The 20,672-nt window shown below is 33.7% G+C and overlaps 1 protein-coding gene across 3 annotated transcripts in view; it reads right to left on the reverse strand.

The window, feature by feature from the left end:
- LOC132704871 (harmonin) overlaps window positions 1-11,992 on the reverse strand; it is a 79,606-nt gene extending 67,614 nt beyond the window's left edge. For all 3 annotated transcript variants that reach the window (XM_060675172.1, XM_060675171.1, XM_060675173.1), the window contains exon 1: window positions 11,670-11,992. The gene's annotated coding sequence lies outside the window, so the exon portion shown is untranslated. The remainder of the gene's footprint in view (window positions 1-11,669) is intronic.
- Between the last annotated feature and the right edge of the window lie 8,680 nt (window positions 11,993-20,672).

Genomic DNA, 20,672 nt, shown 5'->3' on the forward strand with positions numbered 1-20,672 from the left:
CACCCATACATACATACCTAACATACTTTAAGTATTGATTCTAAAGTTTTAACATAAAAGTTATTTTATTTCTGTTTTCCTGCGCTTAATTAAAAACAAAAAACATATTATTTACTCTTCTAATAATACGGACAAGGAGTTGAATTTGTTATTGTCAATTAAGAAAAGTTATGAAAAATCAAGTATCTAATCCTGTATTTATAATTTGTTTCGCTGTTCATAAGTTCTGTTTTAGCTTACTACAAAGTATTGGGGTTAATTTATTTCTGACTTATAGGCATTTGATATTTAACCATAATGGTCATTACATGCGACCGAAAAAATTTCCTGCAGTTTTGCATCGTGTTTCGGTTATAACATTTGATGTTATTACGAAGAAATAAATTGTAGGGTTTCGATATTCCTATATACACGCAACAGGTCAGGACCTTAACTGTTACGATGAATTAAGTGTTTTACGCTGTGCTGAAGTTTTGCGAAATCGAATGCGATTGATTTAACGATATTATGGTGGAGATAAGGCGTTAACAGCAAACAATTAATTACATTATTCTGGCGATAGTTTTAAGAACATTGAAATATATGAAAATATACAATAGTGCCATAAATGTACCGAAAAACTAACGGCCGTAGAAAATAGTATATTATGCACTAACTGTGGTAAACGGCATTTGAGTCATGAGTTTATCATAATTATTATTTAAGCGCTTAAAAAGTTTACCAAAGTTTATTATACTTTTTCTACTACCGTTTGCTTTTGGACACATTTTTGCAAAACAACACGAACAAATTCACTGACATAACAGTCAGAATTGACAAACGTCAAAATTCAAGTAGTGATTAATATATCCGAAAACATCCGATTGATCTTACGGTAATATTGTTGAACACTACACTTTTTGTACGAGACAATAAGTTTTCGTACTCACACGACTACTTGTTTTTACGTACACTTCTACAACACAACACGAAAACGTTCACTGAGTGATGTGTGGCGTGACCGTCAGAATTGACAAAATGTCAAAATTCAAGCTGTGCCGTAATATCTTCGAAAACATCCGAAAGCTTCCAAACCCGTGCGGTAAAATCCCGGAAGTGTCCAAAGTGGCTCGGATCCGTGGGAAACGAAACTGACGTGGTAAAGTGATAGTTCCCGCACGCTACGTGTGTAATTAGGTATTTTACAGACGGGAGTAGAAAAAGTATATTAAGCAACACGTTTGGTAAACCTTTTAGGTCACTCTTTTATTAGGCACAATGCTGTTTACCACACTTGTTGTATAGTATACTATATCTATATGTAACATCTTGGAACGTATTATCAACTATTCTGGATGCCAATTAATAGTATATTATGCAACAAGTGCGGTAAACGGCATTTGAATCACGAGTTTATTTGGCACGAGCGGAGCAAGTGCTTAATAAACGTGTAAGATAATAGTTTACCGGGCGTGTTGCATACTATACTTTTTCTACGACCGTTAGTTTTTGCAAAACAACACGAATACTATATGACATGACCGTTAGAATTGACAAACGACTAAATTCAAAGCGTGGGAAATATCTCTGAAAACATCCGATTGCTCCCAAACCCGTGCGGTAAAATCTCGGAAATGTCCGAAGTGGATCCGTGGGAAACGAAACTGACGCTAGATCGGTGTGTAATTAGGTATTTTACAGGCGGGAGTAGAAAATAATATATTATGCAACAAGTGCGGTAAACGGCATTTAACTCACGAGTTTATTTGACACGAGTGGAGCGCAGCGGAGCGGGTGTTTATTAAACGAGGGAGTTAAAAAGTTTACTGAACGTGTTGCATACTATACTTTTTCTACTACCGTTAGTTTTTGGGTACCTACATTTTCGCAAAACAACACGAATATATTGACTGACATGACTGTTAGAATTGAAAAACGTCAAAATTGAAAGCGTGGGAAATATCTCCGAAAATATCCGATTGCTCCCAAACCCGTGCGGTAAAATCTCGGAAATGTCCGAAGTGGCTCGGATGCGTGGGAAACGAAACTGACGTGGTAAAGTGACGCATCTCACACGCCAGATCGGTGCGTAATTAGGTATTTTACAGACGCGGGTAGAAAAAAGTATTTTACTTTAATATCTGTAGTGAAGCCAATTTCTTCAGAGCACTCTTACCCAAAGCACCAAACTGTCTCGATTATTCTGTCTTGCATTGAGAATAATTCTCTATGTGGTTAAACCAGTGCTTGATTATTTTACAAAATTCTCTTTTATTGATAACCAATTGAAATCGAATACATTAAATGTGAAAGAAAATAATTTGTAAACCAGAAGCCGGAAGCGTAAGTAACTTTCCTTTTCATTTAACACAGGGAAATCATTTCCAGTGCATTGAAATAAAATTATTATACAATTATCATTATGCTTAATGTATAACATATGATTAAGTGTTGTAGCATTTTGTGTTATACAACCCGCTATCTACCGTGTGTGGAATATATTAAGTACTGCGATATGTGAAATCAACCCACTTTCTGCGTAAACGTCGATACCGTTATCTCGTGAAAACCGAGACGGAGTGATTCTGTACTTTTTACTTTCTCAGATACAGTTTCTTATCCATCGATAACCATTTCCCAAAAGAATTTTGCCCGCGCAAAATAAATACAATCAATAGGGAAAATTTGTTTTTTAATTTATCACAACCTAGATGAAATTATATATAGTATGTTCAATAATGCATGATATGAATGTTGGAATACGCTAATGAGAGAGTGTTTGATAAAATGTTCCGAGTAGGTTCACAGACTTAGTTTGTTTCGAATCGCTACGTTTTTGATATGAAACCTGAGATAAAGTCTGTTCATAGATATAAAAAAGTGATTAACTGATACGAATTAAGGAAAGTCCCGGGCAAGCTGTAAGAATGAAATATGGCCGAACAGGTCCGTACTTTGCTTAGAATTTAATTATTTGGGGTTTTGTTAGGAAAGATACTAAACAATATTTATTTATATATTATATAATTTATTATTATTTACTTATTTATCTACACTCGAGAAAATGTCAGCATCGCTTGTTTTTTTCCTCGCTGAAATGGGATTATTCACAATTTTCCATACAGTTGATGTTGGAATTTTCGTCAATGTGGCCGTTTCTTCTAAAGATACTTGCTTGCTGGCACCACGTTCAATGAGAGTCAAATAAACATTGTTTATAACTTCCTTAGTCTCAATAGAATAGTGTTTTCTACATTTGGGCGGGAGCATCTCTTGAGATACACTAGACTCGCAAATATTTTGCATAATTCGCACACGATTCAACACACGCTCTATTACACACGAAATAAGAATGATTACTAATAAACTTAAACTAAGTAGTATACCAAACCAAAGAATATTAAACAGAGGTAGGTATAAAATTATTTTCTATTACGGACCACAATTTTACCTGAATTTAAATTCCGAAACTTTAGGTAATAATCTTGTTGCATTGAATGTTAATGATCACCCTGGGATAATCCCATTCAAAAGCAATTGGTCACTTTCTTATATCTATGAACAGACCATACCCCAACCATAAAATTTTATAATTACCTACCAAAGCTTCCCACACAAAGACCATGACAGATAGAAATTTGGCATCATTGGCATTGGATGAAAATATTCAAAACTACCCAAATTTAAGAAAAATATGTATAATATATAATGGGGAGATAATTCCACAATTGTAAAACGGTAAAAATTTAAAAACCACATGTTAAAAACCTTATGCTGTGCCTCCGAAGGGTTTGCATTCACGCGAACTTTTTATACAATTATTGATGATCCTTTAACCCCCGCAAGTTTTCTCCCGACGTTTCGAAACACATTATACAACGCCAACAATAAATTAAAGCATACGACATGTATATGGAATTTATTAAACTAGCTGAATTCAAAAAGTTTCCCATAATATTCACCACCTGTAGGGAGCTGAACATATATCCGCGAAGAATCTCTGGTCGTTAGGCGGACTGCCCTTTAATTGGCTTGCTGGCTTGAATTTTTTTACACCTTTACAACTAGTTGTTTATTGCCAGCCGATAAATAGGAATCGTAAACATTACCATGAGAAAAATTGAGTCTAATTTTCGAGTGCGGTTCAATCAGTTTAGTCAGTGGTCATTTCTCCAAAAACTGTCCCCCATTTTGTAGACTGGATAAAACTTTACCAATTACCAATCACGATTCTCGCCTTCAGTTTAGCATCTTGCGCAGATGATACAGTTGGTTAAGTAAATTTTTTTAATTCCTAATTCTAATACTTCTCGAATATTGTCTTTATTTACTTATGGTTGCTGGAAACGCAGATGTAGACCCTTGTCGGTGCTTGGCGCACGCGGAATCTAGAAAGAAAGCTGTAATTATTATACAGTGGGTTTATAAACTAAATCCAGCATTGATTTTGTGCGTCGGTTTTTGTTGAATCGAACTAACTAACGTTTCGCCAATCATCCTGTGCTTCAGAGCTTGACTGAAACTGAGTCCCCCTGGATATATCGAATTGAATTCTTGGTTAAGATATTATAATTTTGTTGTACGGGGTGTCACAAAAATGTTCCCCCCGATATCAACTTTATATATCGATATTTTTGGAATCCTTGGTTAAAATAAAACTCATTTTCTTAAGAAATTCCTATTTGAATTTTACATAGTTTAGGCAGAAATTTAACCACAGACTAAGGAGGAGATACACTACTCAATCAGTTTGACAGATACGCCTCAGGTTATACAGGGTGTCCCGAATAGGTGGCGCCGTTTTGGCAAATTTAATTATGGAACACTCAATATTTTTATTCAGATATCAATTCTAGGACAAAAAGCCGGGGAAGTTTGTAACTTATCTTATGTTTAAATTTTATTTACTTTTTGAAATATTCGAAGTTTAAGATAACACCAGTATAAATTCTTGTTGATTTTAAAGCTGCGCACATTAGGTGATTTGTTGGCAATATTTTATAAAACCTTAAATATAAGATAAATTACGAATCATGCTTTTTTCTAAAATTGGTATCTGAATAAAAATATAGGGAGTTCCATTTGAAAATCTTGGGATTTTGTTAATTAAATTCGCCAAAACGGCACCACCTATTTGGGACACCCTCTATAAGCTGATTCACATCTGTAAAACTGATTGAGTAGTGCATCATCTCCTTAGTCTATGGTTAAATTTTCGTTGCAACACCTGGATCAGTATCGCCACAACACAATTTTATATGGGGCAATCAAAATAGGAAAAAAACACATAACCTCCATTTCTGTCTAAACTGTGCAAAATTCGAATACGAATTTCTTAACAAAATGGCTTTTATTTTAACCAAGGATTCCAAAAATATCGATATATGCAGAGTGTTCTATTTAACATAACAAAGTTCATGTCGGAGGGGACACTTTTGTGACACCCAGTATCAACAAAATTATAATATTTTAAATATTCAGGAGAGTCCACGAATCTTTTGTGCGAAACTTTTTTTCGTATCTCCTATGGGATTGCATATCGTATAGTGGATCGTTTTATTTGGCGCACGGTGTACGTAATTTATTTTTAACAGCTATAGCGTGTTTCCAAATTCCAAATTTAATATTTTCGTGGAAGAAGGGAAATGTTCATTTTCAATTTACCATAAAATGGAATTCTTGATTAATTACTTGGAATGTTCAATTTTTATCGAAAAAACGTGTTCAGCTTTAGACATACACGTGCCTAGGAAATTTTCGGAATGCAAGCCGCACCTAGTTGCAAGCCGGTCTTTCTAGTTAGACTAGACATAGATTCGAAACGTTTGCGTATTTTGCCACTTTGCATCCCTTCGTAATGTAGATTCGCGCAAAATTTTGTAGTCGATTTCAGATAGCCCAGACAAAGACCGCGAACGATTAAAACCCATGCCCTGCAAATACCAGTTTCTTATAAAAACCCGTTACGGTTGGTCGCTCTCATCCGATTACTTTTTCATTTTCATCGCGCGAGAATATCCCATGATCGGAAATCAAATTTATTATACCCTGTCTTCGGTAATTCACGCGAACTAACTAAATCTGAACAATATGATTATGCAACTTGCCCGTCGTGATGCGAATGTGAATACCAATTTAGCGAAATTATCCACGTATAACGGAATGTTTGATCGGTCAGCGACGTTCTGCCGAAGACTTTAAACTTGTAGACCATTTGCAGATTTAACGAGAATCCTATAAAATTAAAACTTTTAAATAAAAATAATTTATTCTCCAAACATGTATAAACAATACATTTAAAGTTGTCAGTATGAGTTTTCGAAGTAAACATAAAATGTAGATAACAACAACAATCTAAAATTCAGAGGTCATGTAGATTTCAAAGTTGCATTCAAAAAATCTTTATAGTCATAATAGCTTTGTTCTCTTAAAACTAACCACAAGTAACTAACGTCAATATCTCGTGACTAAAATGCTGTTAATCAAACTTGTTAACATACATTAACATACATATTTGAATAATTTGAACAGAGAAGTATCTATGAGAATGAGTATTAGGAGATAGAATAGGATATTTAAATAGGTCACGATCCATTTCGTCATCTAGGACATCTTGTTGTTAATTCAATTTTACGTTTAAATGGGGAACAAACGACCAAAAATGCAAACACGGAATTATGTTTTTAATATTATTACTGCAGTGAAGTCGAGCTAATGGCAATGGCGTTATAGAAAAGTCAGGCAAATTTAATTTTGTCCTTAATGCAAAATATTAAGAAATTCCAAATATGTTATTTTTAATGTTTTAGAAAAATGTTTTTCACGGATCCGAGCTCTTTCGGACAGTTCTGGGATATTACCGCAAGAATGTTTTCGGAATTATTACCCACGGTTTGAATTTTGACGTTTGTCAATTTTGAAAGCCATGTCAGTGAATGCATCCGTATTGTTTTGCAAAAATATACCCAACAACTAATAGATGTAGAAAAAGTGTAGTATGAAACACGTTTGGTAATTATATATTTTGCAACAATTGTGGTAAACGGCATGCCTAATAAACGAGTGACTTAAAAAGTTTGGCAAACCTGTTGCATACTAGACTTTTTCTACGACCATTAGTTTTATGCTACATTTTTGCAAAGCACGAATACATTCCCGGACATACCCGCCATAATTAACAAACGTCAAAATTCAAGCCGCCGGTAACACGTTTGAAAAACTTTTGAACTCAAATGCAGTTTATCACAATTGTTGCTTAATATACTATGGTCTGCTCCCTTCTCTAAAATATCCAATTATACACTGATCGAGCGTGAAGAAAATGTCATTTTACGACCTCAGGTTTGTTACCTAAGATAAAATTCTGACGGTCACGTCACACGTCACTTGGTGAATGTAGTTGTCCTGTTTTGGTTGCAAAAATATAGTATGCAATACTTTTTTTTTATAAACTTTTAGAGTCGCTCGTTAACCAAAACTAGCCAGAACAAAACTCGTGACTCAAATGCCGTTTACCAAACTCGGTGCATAACATACTATTATTAATTATTAGTGTTATCACAAACAATTCGTTCAAAGAAGAATAATAATAAAAAAAAGCTATTTACTCCCAAAACACACAAATAGGTGTGCAAAATTGAAAAACAATATAATATAACATATTATGATTTATTGCGTGTGACCGATATTGTGACCTTCCGCTGCGACCCGATGATTTATTGTGGCATTAGCGGAGTATATAACAAAGAAAGAATCCCCTGCACTAAATAAAGTTGCCCTACAAAATGGATATCGACTACATTTACAAGAGCCATTCCAGTCAAAAGTTATTGAAGTCCATTTTAAAAGTACAATATTACCCACATAGTCAGTCCTCTCACTGTGGGTGGCGACTATTGCTTTGTTCTTGTTTGTGCAACTTAATTCGTCGAAAATGAAGGACGTGATGCTTTGGAATTGGAATTTGGAACTGCGTATACAGTGGGTCCTACGTTTGTTATTTAAATACATAGAAATACATTAAAAGAGAAATATGATATTTTTTGACATTTATATAATCCCTTATAAAAAAAATCTGTGTAGGTGACTTTATTTCTCTTAGTATTTCGAAATAAAATATGGTCTTCAAAAAATTATTTCTAAGTTTCCAAAATTTTCTCTTGATTGCTGTACTGCAAAAACAAAATATTTATTTTCCTTTTCTGGACACGCTGCATGTTTTTGTGGATTTTTTTGAGAACCGACTTCAAGCAATTGAAGAAAATAATCAAAATATATCCAAATGCGACGGATATGGAACCGGACAATCCGTTCTTAGAAAGGAGACGACAGAACAAATACGAAGGTCGAACATTTAATTAAGTGGCAATTTAAATACGTTAATTCTGCTTGTTACTATAGTAGTACTACGATTTGTTGTGAATTAACATAAACATTTCATTCACGTGCAACGGCTGCGTATTCAGCAGAGAGAAAAGAAGCCGACACACATCGTCTTGACCTTTCTAAATTGTCTTCGATCGGTTGGAGAAAGTACGCAATAAAAAATGTTCCACTCGCACAAATAATCAGGACTCATCTCTAAATAAATCAAGCTTTTAGGCATTTGCAAACAGGTTTGTAAAATATGTGTTTAAAAGCGGTTAGCGGTCTATACTTAAAACGAAACATGAAAGTAAATGAATGTAGTACGCAGACGATCATTAAATTCGTATCAACTTTCATTACGAAAAAATTATAATGATTCGTTAGGATGCCTTTATACCTGTATGGTCACGACGAAAGATATTTTTGCATAAGTTGGGAATGATTTGTTTACTGATTGAAAATTGGTATCTCTGGATTATATACTCCGACATTGATTGAATGGGTTGCCAAAGTGCCAAAAAAAAAATTCATCCAGGATCAGAATCGGAATCACTTTCACCATTGTTACTAACAATAACAACACTCCAATGAACGAAGGGCATAGTTTGAAACAAAACACTTAGAAATTAATATAAAAAAAATTGGTCTACGATAGAGAACGTTTATTGCAAAATTATTTGCTTCATTTGCACTGACAGCACTAAAAAATTGATCCTCCAATGTCTCAACCGAACCTCAAAAACTTTAACTATAGAAGGGGACTGGATTTTTTTAAATTCTTTGATTTTTACGTACTCTAAAATCACGCCTTTATGGCAGTCGAGAAAGAACATAAATAACTCACAAAATCCCAAAATAATAAACCATAAGCTGAAATTTGTTCATTTAAATTAAACGTTTTTCTAAACAAAAGACAATCTTAGTAACTTTTTCTCGAATGAATGGAAAACGACTGAAGGAATACGAGCCGGCGAGGTACCAGCAAAAGCAAAAAACTTCAGTGGAAAACGGGGGAACACCAACAATGACTTTGTGAATGCCATTGACGGAGCCCGATATTGGGCTAAACGGCGCTGAAATGGAGCATTCGGACTCGAAAAAGTAAAAAACAACAAAGGGCAACTATATGTCACATAGAAAAATTGTATCTCCTATAAAAGATCTCAGAAATTCTTGTGGAGTTTTAAGTTTTTACAAATACGTTGGCCTCCATTAAAACAGATATTTTGAGTAGTTTTATACTCAATCCATATTTGTCATATTTGTACCTGCTGCCTTTGTTCTTGAATAAGGTCTTGAAAATGGCACATACCTAACGTGAAAAAGTAAAACTGCAAATCTATTAATATATTCCAATCGATTTTGGGTAGTCTGGGCAAATCTTTAAGATCCTACTTTGGTAAAATCAGTATGTCAAATGCCAACTTTAACCGATTATTTTTTGCTCTATTCTTGTTCAGCTGGTTTCTCTAGTTTGTTATACTATCGACTGAGGTTATCTATCTGGCATGGTATTTTTGTTAACCTGAGGCGCAAGAATGTATCAATCCGCCACACTGGAAACTAATATTAACAGTTTGACTTCTAATACGTTTACATATTATTTTAGTCGAATTGTGAGCTTAAAACTTCACAGAGCCTAACTGGACTCTAAGTATATTATTCATGTAAAGCTATCGATATCCATTGTCTATATATCCTGGAAACAACGGTGCTTCGCCTATTAATAATAAATACTTGCAACATTTATTGACGCATGAAGAATTGGGTATGGAGCAAACCAGGCGTGGCCCGTTTTATAATTTGGTCCAATCCATGATGATAAGACGGAATCGTGCTTATAATGGCATAACGGAATACTCTATCCGATAGCTTTGTAGCAAGTTGGTAATTGGGCAAGTCTTAAAAACATCGCATCAGGTTTATCGACGTAATTGATTACCTATTCAAGATACGATAATTACTAAGATCTGGGATAATATTCAACACAACGTTTTTGTTTTCCATATTTCATGCTGGTAATGCTATTTAGAGCATATAAAACTAACCTATTAGCACGTTAGCTAAGTTTGCTGTTTTATGCGCTACTAATTCGAAAAAATAAATGCACACCGACCAATAATTAGAATACGTTAATTAGAATAACAATCTATAGGTTACTTTTCGGAAAGTGGATCACATTAACGAAGACCGCTTTCGCCGCCATGATATTGTTTTTCGGGCTTTTGAATCGTTAAATTTAAGAATCAGTTTTCGAAGTTTCAACCTGCCGATGATGTGCACTTTTAGTTTGAAAGACCGGCGGTTGTAAAGCCCTAACAAACCTTTTTTAAGCCTTGGTTAGTATGCAAACTTCGTAGACTCGATCCTCATTTAACCACCACAACGCGCGTCTCTCTAACCAAATTGGTATCATCAGTGATGATATATTGTTGGTAGGGGTGGCTGTAAACTCAGTACTCTATCTACCTTCCACCGCATTTTTTGATGGTTATTTCATAGCACAAAATGAAATATTTCGAAATATGAAGCGAATGTTTCCTGATCGCTACTCATATTTTTTGATTTTCTGCTGTGTGTATCTACAGCAGTGGCAGAAATAGAATATATTCTAGCAACTCAATATTTTCTGAACATGGAAAATTATATTAAATTGATATTTTATTTGATCGATTCAGTCTAGTTATTTGCTAGTAATGATTATTGCCAAACAATAGCGTTCTATAAAGTTATTGTTCCGAAAATTCATTAAAAACCAACGATGTTACACAAGCCGATACAACAATTTTTGTAACAATACTGACGCAAAACCGAACTGCGAATATTAAGCCGATTTGATTGCCGCGCCACCTACAAAGCTGTAAAACGCTTTTGAATCAAAATGCTATGTCGTCAACTTTGACGTTCGAATTTATCAAAACCAGCACTAAATAAAAATATTTAATTATTTCTAAGGTCAACGGAACCTTAATTGCTCAGTATCTGAAACTATTATAAGTAAATACCACCAATGCTACTTTATGCATATATCTAAAGGACATGATAAAATCATTAGAAACCTGGAATCAACATAAACAAAAAAATTGAGTATGGAGGGGACTAAAATTGTCAATTTGGAGGTTTTTTAAAAGGAACTAAGAAAAATTACAACATTGCCAAATCAAAAAATTTTTCACTTTTGAATTATTTCCCTACTTAAGGAACTCACTGTTGCGTATACATTATCTTGCTCTGCAGATTGCTCGGTTTAATTTCACCAATAAGACGTTTCAAGTAAAACTAGCGAGTGAATCCTGATTTGCGAGAGCATCGGAAAACCTCACCTTGTTCGATTACACCGACATTTACTGCAACTGGAAATAAACACATTAACAGTTTGTTCCGTCGAACTCACAAAATTGTAAACCGTAGCATCAAACTAGCTGGTAAAACTACAAATAAACGAGTCCCTAATATAATCGGGTTATCTCACCGGAAACACACGCGAGTCGCTTCACTAAAAACGTCGGACAACACCACTTCCAAGTTGCTTAACCGACCAAATCATCCGAAATCGAACGGTAACGCGAGCAAGTCGCAAACCAACTTTGCCCGTTAATGATAAAACTATCCGCTGGTAACACGGTTCCAAGCTTAGATCGTTTTGTTGCCGTGAAAACAACTGAAAGCAGATCGAAGAGGCAACGGCATCGTTCTCGCCGCGTGTGGATTGTTTTCCCCCTTCTTTTGGTCAGTCGCTCGTTGTGGCCTAGGATAAACTCGCTGATTACCTGTTTGATGTTTTTTCACCTGTTCGGAGCTAATGGCAGGTCCGGATTTGGACACTCCGGTTGCAATTTCAACACTGGGAACGCTGATAAACTGTAACATCAAAGATAACCGACAAAGACCTAATTTTGATGGACGTCAATACAGTAGAGACACTATAAATTTGTTGCTTGGTCCTGTGAAAATATACTTTTTATAAACGCACAGACCAGGCATTAATTTTTTTATGGCAATTTAGAGTTTTACTTTTTATTAATGCAGTAAGATTCAATTTTTAAATTTTACGTCAATTTGTTTACGCCCTATCTTGTAGCGTGTTTAAACGTAACTAGCTATTAGTTAATATACGAGGGCAGCGCCAAAGTTGACCGGCCTGAATATGAAAGAAACAAAGTTTTGTTACTCTAACTTATTTTATTATTTTTCAATATAATGCCCCTTACTTCAATACACTTATTACATCTCTTTCTTAACAACTCAATCCCTTTAAAAAAATATTCTTTTGGTTTGTCTGCAAAATGAGCAAAAACAGCCTCTTTTAACTCGACTTCATCGTTAAACCGCCGTCCACGTAAGTCCTTTTTCAAATATCCAAACAAATAGTAGTCGCTGGGGGGCATATCTGGACTATAGGGAGGATGATCTATCTGTTGGAACCCACACTCTAAAATGGCAGCTAGTGCAACACCAGCAGTATGGACAGGTGCATTATCGTGCAAAAGACGCACGCCTCTGGTCAGTTTTCCTCGACGTTTTACACGTATGCAGTCTCGCAATTTATATAATAATGTTGCGTAATATTTACCATTGACAGTGGTGTTAGTTTCTTTAAAATCTATCAAAAGAATTCCTTTACAATCCCAAAAGATCGTGGCCATCAACTTTTTTGTTAACTGGCAGACTCTGAATTTTCTTGGAGGTGCTTCACCCTTACGACGCCACTCCAGTGATTCTTTTTTCGATAGAGGATTGTAATAGAGAACCATAGTTTCATTTCCCGTCGCAATAGTTTCTATCACAGGCTTCGGTTCCGACCCACAGAGTTCCAAAAAAGATCACGCACACTCAACACGGCGTTGTTTTTGAATAGCCGAAAGGATTTAGGAACCCATCTTGCACTAACCTTATGCATACCTAAATGATCATGCAGTATTCGACGAACACTTGTATCAGAAAGCTTAGTAATTTCTGAGATTTCCTTGACCTTTAAACGTCGATCACTCAATACCACCTCTTCCACAATCACAACAATATCTTCCGTTATGACCTCCACTGGTCGTCCATCTTCGAGGGACTCGTGCCCCTTTCGAAAACGTTTTGCCCATTCTTTCATTACAGAATACGAAGGAGAACTTTGGCCGTACACACCATCCAGCCTTTCTTTAATAATTTTAGGTGCTAACCCTTCTTTTGTCAAAAACTTTATGACTGCTCTATACTCAATTTGCGTTATTTGCGTCATTTTTTCGGACACGTCGTGTTTAAAGTGCTGTCAATAAAAAACTATTTGAAGCAAGACTTCAATTTTTTTTTTGCAGCCTACTAAGATATATATTTAAAAGAAGACAAAGTATTATCGTATACTCCAGCTGCATCTATGTCAGGCCGCGAAATTTTAAAAAAGGGAAAAGTTCGGCTCATGTTCCTAAAATTTCACACCCTAACCTGAACTTTCCAGCTATACAGCGATCTATGCACATTTAACTCGTGTTCATAAAAATCTAAAAGGATTTTAGTGTATCGAAGCAGCAAAGTCCTATTGGTTGAAATGATGATGTTGGTTTCAATAGTGGCATGTCTTACCAGCATAGTAAGGCCAGGATTACAAATATAGATACGCTTTGCTCTCGCTTTGTGACTAAGTTTGTCTATAATGTTTTATAACTAATGGTACAAATTCTCGAAAATTTGTGAAATTGTATTATTGTTAGCGTCATTGAATGAATAGATACTTATTATATGAAGCAGTACACCAAATCACCCTCATACCGATACAGCACAAATACGTACATAGTATATATTGTAGACATCCGGATCTGTACATACAGATGTCCATCGGACTTCCGTGAATGTGTGCCTTATATTCTATGAATTTCAATTTGTCATAAATTTGAATATCTATCCAACGTTTAAGGACGGAGTTCCAACGCACATCAGATTACATACAATTGACTTAATATGGACGTTTTTAATATATTAGCCAGGCATTCATATTCAAATTCATATCTTAAATTATTGTCAATGGACATTATTAAATAATGTCGATTAAAACAGTTTTAAGTTTAAATACATATTTTACCAACTATAACATCGAAGCAAAAGTCAGTATAAAGGTGCATTCTCAAATAAAGCAAACAAACAATTAATTAAAATATTATTTTATTATATTATTATTACCACACTAGTAATATCAATATAACAATTATTCATCATTATTTGTTAATGATGTCTGCAAATGAATTTATGGTTCAAAAAATATTTAAAATCTGGTACACGGTATTTTTTATAATTTATTATAAGGGGTGTTTTTTTTCGATGTATAGAACTTTAAGTTGCAACGATGGATTATTCGATTGATATGAATTTTATTTATCCGTATTACATTACAATTTAAATATGATTTCTGGCATATGACCGCCACGGCTGGCGCGGATGTAGTCCAATCTGGACGTCCAATTTTCGATGACTTTTTCCAACATTTATGGCCGTATATCGGCAATAACACGGCGAATGTTGTCTTCGAAATAGTCAAGCATTTGTGGCTTATCCGCTTAGATCACATAGCCCCACAGAAAGTCTAGCGGTGTTAAATCTTGGAGGCCAATTCACAGGTCCAAAACATGAAATTAGGCGGTCACCAAAGGTGTCTTTCAATAAATCGATTGTGGCACAAGCTGTGTGACATGTTGCGCCGTCTTGTTGAAACCACATCTCCTGGATATCATGGTTATTCAATTCAGGAATGAAAGAGTTAGTAATCATAGCTCTATACCGATCACCATTGACTGTAACGTTCTGGCCATCATCGCTTTTGAAGAACAAATGATTCCACCAGCCAATAAAGCGCACCAAACAGTCAGTTTTTCTGGATGTAACGGTGTTTCGACATACACTTGAGGATTAGCTTCGCTCCAAATGCGGAAGTTTTGTTTGTTGAGGTAGCCATTCAACCAGAAGTGCGCTTCATCGCTTATGAAAATCGGGAACAACGGCAATCTCGTTTTGGGCCCATTCGACGAATCTACGCCTTACTTGATGATCGTTTGGCTTCAATTCTTGCACGAGTTGGATTTTGTAAGCACGTAAACCAAGATCCTTCCGCAAAATCTTCCATAAAGTGGATGGACACAGATCCAATTCCTGTGCTCGATGGCGGATGGACTCATTCGGGTCTTCCTCAATGCTACGCTCTACAGTAACAAGCGTTGTTCAGGCGTGAGTCTATTCATGATGAATTGCCAAACCAAACTGAGAATAAATCACTTGACAGCTGTTAAATCGGTCCCTATCTTGAATAGTAATGCCAACTTAAACTTCTATGCATCGAAAAAAAACACCCATTATTAAGGAAACGCAAACCTAAAACTCGGCAAAAATGTCGAAATTAATAAGTGAATGTCCCAAAAATACGAATAACTTACATATCTTTTTAATTCCCATCATCACATTACATGAGTTTCCATGAAACAGTTAGTCAGTACTTACAGCGCATACAATATATAGCGCACCAAAGTACTACGTTGGTGAATCATGATACTCATTGATTGATATGATTCCATTTGCGATGCCAGGAGTTTACAGCATTCCATGCATATGCTTCAAAGAATACATTGGAGAGACCGGACGAAAAATATCAACTAGGCTCAAAGAACATGAAACAGCCTTATGATTAAGAGAAATATACCCATCAGCAGTTGCCGAACATAATCACGGACATAAAATTTTGTTCGATAAAACTAAAATTGTAATCAATTCTTCTATCAACGAAAAATCCGATATATATATATATATATATATATATATATATATATATATATATATATATATATATATATATATATATATATATATATATATATATATATTCGCCGCAGCGGCAGAGCCTAGAACTAATTATGATTTGTATTTAGTATCCGTATTAGCAATTTACCAACAACATTTATGTCGTTTTCGAAATGGTTCAGAACTTGAACTTTGCTATTCCAACATTGTTTCAAGACTGGTTTAAAATAGATCAGGAAAACATTTTTCGGATTTTTTGGGAAACGAGCTAAAGCTAATTTAGCAATAAGTGTCAAGTAACAGTAGCTAAGTATTGTCTATGGTCAGCTGTTGTTATCTAAGCTTCTGTGAAGTATTCTTTGTGAAATATGTTCACGTTGCTTGCTAAAGCTTAAATTCCTTCTCAGTGATCATTACAATTCCGAAACATCACAAACACTGTTCCAGCGAAACATTCCAAATTCCAAATTAATTTTGAACTAGTTGATAATCCGCGCATTTGGCAAACGTTGGCAAATGTTGGAACAAATATATAATAGTTTAAAAAAACATCGGAAACCGAAATTTGTAAACACCTAGGAGACAACACTTCATTCAAGTCCATTAATAGTAGAGACAGTAAAGAGTCATTTTATTGCCTGAGAGCGTAAAAGCACTTTGGTGCGCTCTTATTTTATCCTATCCTATCCTATCAACAAGCTATGTCATTCTCCTGTGATATTTTGACCTACTATTAAGTAAGAAATCTTTCATTCAGGACACTTTTCTTAATTGGTTAAATTATTACCCAAATCCGCCAGGCAGAAGTAATCTAATCTAAGTGTTGATTTGATGAATCATTAATTCTTTAAATGTCCGGCAACATGCAATATAAATTTTGACCGTACTTTTAATCACGTATAATTTCCAATTACATGAGGAATAGAAAAACACTTCATTCCTCTAAAAATTGTATTACGTATAAAAAGTTCCCAAAATGGAGGACATACCGGTATTGTATTAAGCATAACGGTATTTAATCATTAAATAAACATATAAAAACAAAAAGGCATTTATTTAACCGCTATTTTTTCTTAATTAAGTAGGAAAGTACGGAAACCGTAATGGCCGAAACTCTGAAAGCGAGATTTTGTTTTGTCTATTAAAATTCCCATAAATATAATGGAACTATAGAATGTAACCAGAAATTGGACAGAGAATTCAACGTTAGATTAGACGACAGCCTTTTAGTATTTCAGAATAATACATTGAATTTAGTGACAAAGCAAAAACATCTATGAGCAAGAGTAATTGTTATAATTTCTTTGCAAAAGAGATATTGGTGAGTTGTTTCATAAATTTGTACTATATTTAGAGGTAGAGAACAAAGCAATCGTTCTAGTCCTTTCTACCCTAGTATTAAAGGATAATTTTTTTAACAGTTGCTAATTGTTAACAGTTACTAACTTGCGGCATTCGACAGCCAACATGACCGCTGTCAGATCGTCAATAAGTTTGTATGCGGTATTTTTACGGCAATATTTTCTCAAAATATGCCTAGACCTCGTTAAATGTTCTGAGAAAATGGTCCACGGAAAATCATTACCTTCTCTACGAAAATATCAATGCCGTCTGCACGGCATTACTTTTTACCGTAGTAGGGCCGTTATATTATCTAATACTATATGTTTTTGCCTTGACTTGCTTCATACGATGCACCTACTAGATTGCGGTTATATCAAAAGTTAATGGGAAAAATAAACTTTTTCTGAATGTTTTCAGTTCTATTGCTACACATATTGGGGACTCTATATCAACTGGCAAACTCAAGATTGAATTGAAATTCTTTGCTAACCCTAGCTTGGTGTCTATAGTCCCTGATATGATGTAATTCGTTAATACTTACACCATTGAATTTGTAATCAAAAGCTATATACTTTTTTGGGTTTTTTAGTTCACTGTAATTAAAATAGTAACATTTTTCGATATTTTAAAACAGTCAAGTTCTTACGCAGTAGCCATAAAATCTTACAAGATCCTCCTGAACCCTGGGACAGTCATCGATGCTTATCTCTTGCAAAACGAAAACATTTACTCGCGTCCGCTATGAACAAAGAGAACAAGTTCTCAACTCAATATACAAAAAAAAATATACAAAGTTTTTCCACATCTACGTAGAGGTCATTATAGGGAAGGATGTAGATAACTACTACAAAAGTGATTGATACTGACTTTCATCAACAACACTTGGCGTTATGTATATATATATATATATATATATATATATATATATATATATATATATATATATATATATATATATATATATATATATATATATATATATATATATATATATATATATATATATATATATATATATATATATATATATATATATATATATATATATATATATATATATATATATATATATATATATATATATATATATATATATATATATATATATATATATATATATATATATATATATATATATATATATATATATATATATATATATAAATATGATGACACTATACTCCGGGATATCATCCGTTCGTTTGTTGAACTCCCACTGGAATCCTGCAGACGTTTCGCCAAAATCTCACTTGGCATCTTCAATGCTCGCGCTCCGAAGTGTTCGAAGTGTTTTCGTCTGCAGGATTCCAGTCGGATGCAGGATTCCAGTCGGATGCAGGATTCCAGTCGGAGTTCAACAAGCGAACGGATGATATCCCGCAATATAGTGTCATCACATTTTTCCATCCGTGAATCAATACGTGAAAAAAAAAAAAAAAAAAATATATATATATATATATATATATATATATATATATATATATATATATATATATATATATATATATATATATATATATATATATATATATATATATATATATATATATATATATATATATATATATATATATATATATATATATATATATATATATATATATATATATATATATATATATATATATATATATATATATATATATATATATATATATATATATATATATATATATATATATATATATATATATATATATATATATATATATATATATATATATATATAATTTATATATATATATTTTTTTTATTATTATTATTTTTATTTTTTTTTTCACGTATTGATTCAAGGATAGAAAAATGTGCTGGCACTATATTCCGGGATATCATCGGTTCGCTTGTTAACTAAAACATAGAGGGCGGGAAACTCAAAAAATACAAATCTAAACTACATAATAACGTAATAACAATATTACATACTCATTTTATCAGCACGTAACATCGTATTTCGCGAATAAAATTTTGTGCATATAGGCACATATAAAATTCTCTAATAAGAAGTAGGGAAATTCTGTAACCTTTTCGTTAAGCAACCGGTTTATGACTTTAATCCAGTAGATAATATGTTTAATTTATGTTGGAGTTCACCTACGTAATATCCAAATGTGAATGAGTTTTCTTACGGCCACATGCTTTTGGCATTTTGAATTACGCGCAATAATGTCTTTAGGTTTAATTAATTATTTAGTTTTCTCTCTTACATTAAATAATAATTTTTTTGATTCAATAAGCGGTGGCTGATATAATATGTAGTTGATTTTTTGAACTGCAGTCCGTGTAGTTTTGTTCTTCGCTACAATTGATACAGCCTGAAAGGTCAGTGCATATGGACCTTGTTTCTCTATTTCTCGATGTACTTCAAACTTACACTCCATCTTTTTTTTTTTCACTTTGCCATTGATTTCTCTACTTTGTGTATTTCTCTATGCTTTTTTTACTTATCGATAAGTTATAAATAATTTAAAAGCAACATATAGTTAACGGTGTGAAAAATTGCTTTACCACAAAAACGGTAAACCCTAATTATAGGCCATAATGCAGAGTAGGTGAGATAAATTTTAATTTAATATGAAGGCATTTTCTTTAAGTGGATTCGTAGAACTGTGGCCACAGAGGAAACCCACAGCAACGACAACTAAAAAAAATAGAGAATCGATGTCATTTATGATTTTAAAGTATTTTGAGTTCTCTCTCACTTCCTATTTAAGGTACGATACTATAATGTTATCTAAGGACTTCAAAACAATCAAGCAGTAATGTGAGATGGAACCATATCTCCATTATGCTTTACATTTCTGAAAATTGATCATCATTGATTGATAAGGACTATACAAAAAATTAGATATATTTGTTTTTCAATAGGTATTTGCAATGCTGCTTTTCAAGAAAAAGTCAGTTAAAATAAAATATAAAAAATAAATTTGAAATCATATTTCAAAATTCTTGGTAGTTGTAAAAATAATTTGGAAAGATTCATAAAAATTCATAACAAAAAAATCATTAGCCATCTAGATGCTGAGTGCTAGTAAAAAGTGGATGCTTTTTTTATATGCAACAGAAACATATTTTGGTGTTCGGCTTAAAACACTAGGAAACGAATGTAGATATAGCTAGGTGTACCTACATTTGCACTTGCGAATATTATTATCACATACATCGTAGTGTTGTGAGGACTTTTATTAACAATTATTATTACCCCAACGACTTTC

The sequence above is a fragment of the Cylas formicarius genome, unplaced genomic scaffold (genome assembly GCF_029955315.1).
Source record: "Cylas formicarius isolate icCylForm1 unplaced genomic scaffold, icCylForm1.1 PGA_scaffold_7__23_contigs__length_41026272, whole genome shotgun sequence".
NCBI classification, from domain to species: Eukaryota; Metazoa; Arthropoda; class Insecta; order Coleoptera; family Brentidae; genus Cylas; species Cylas formicarius.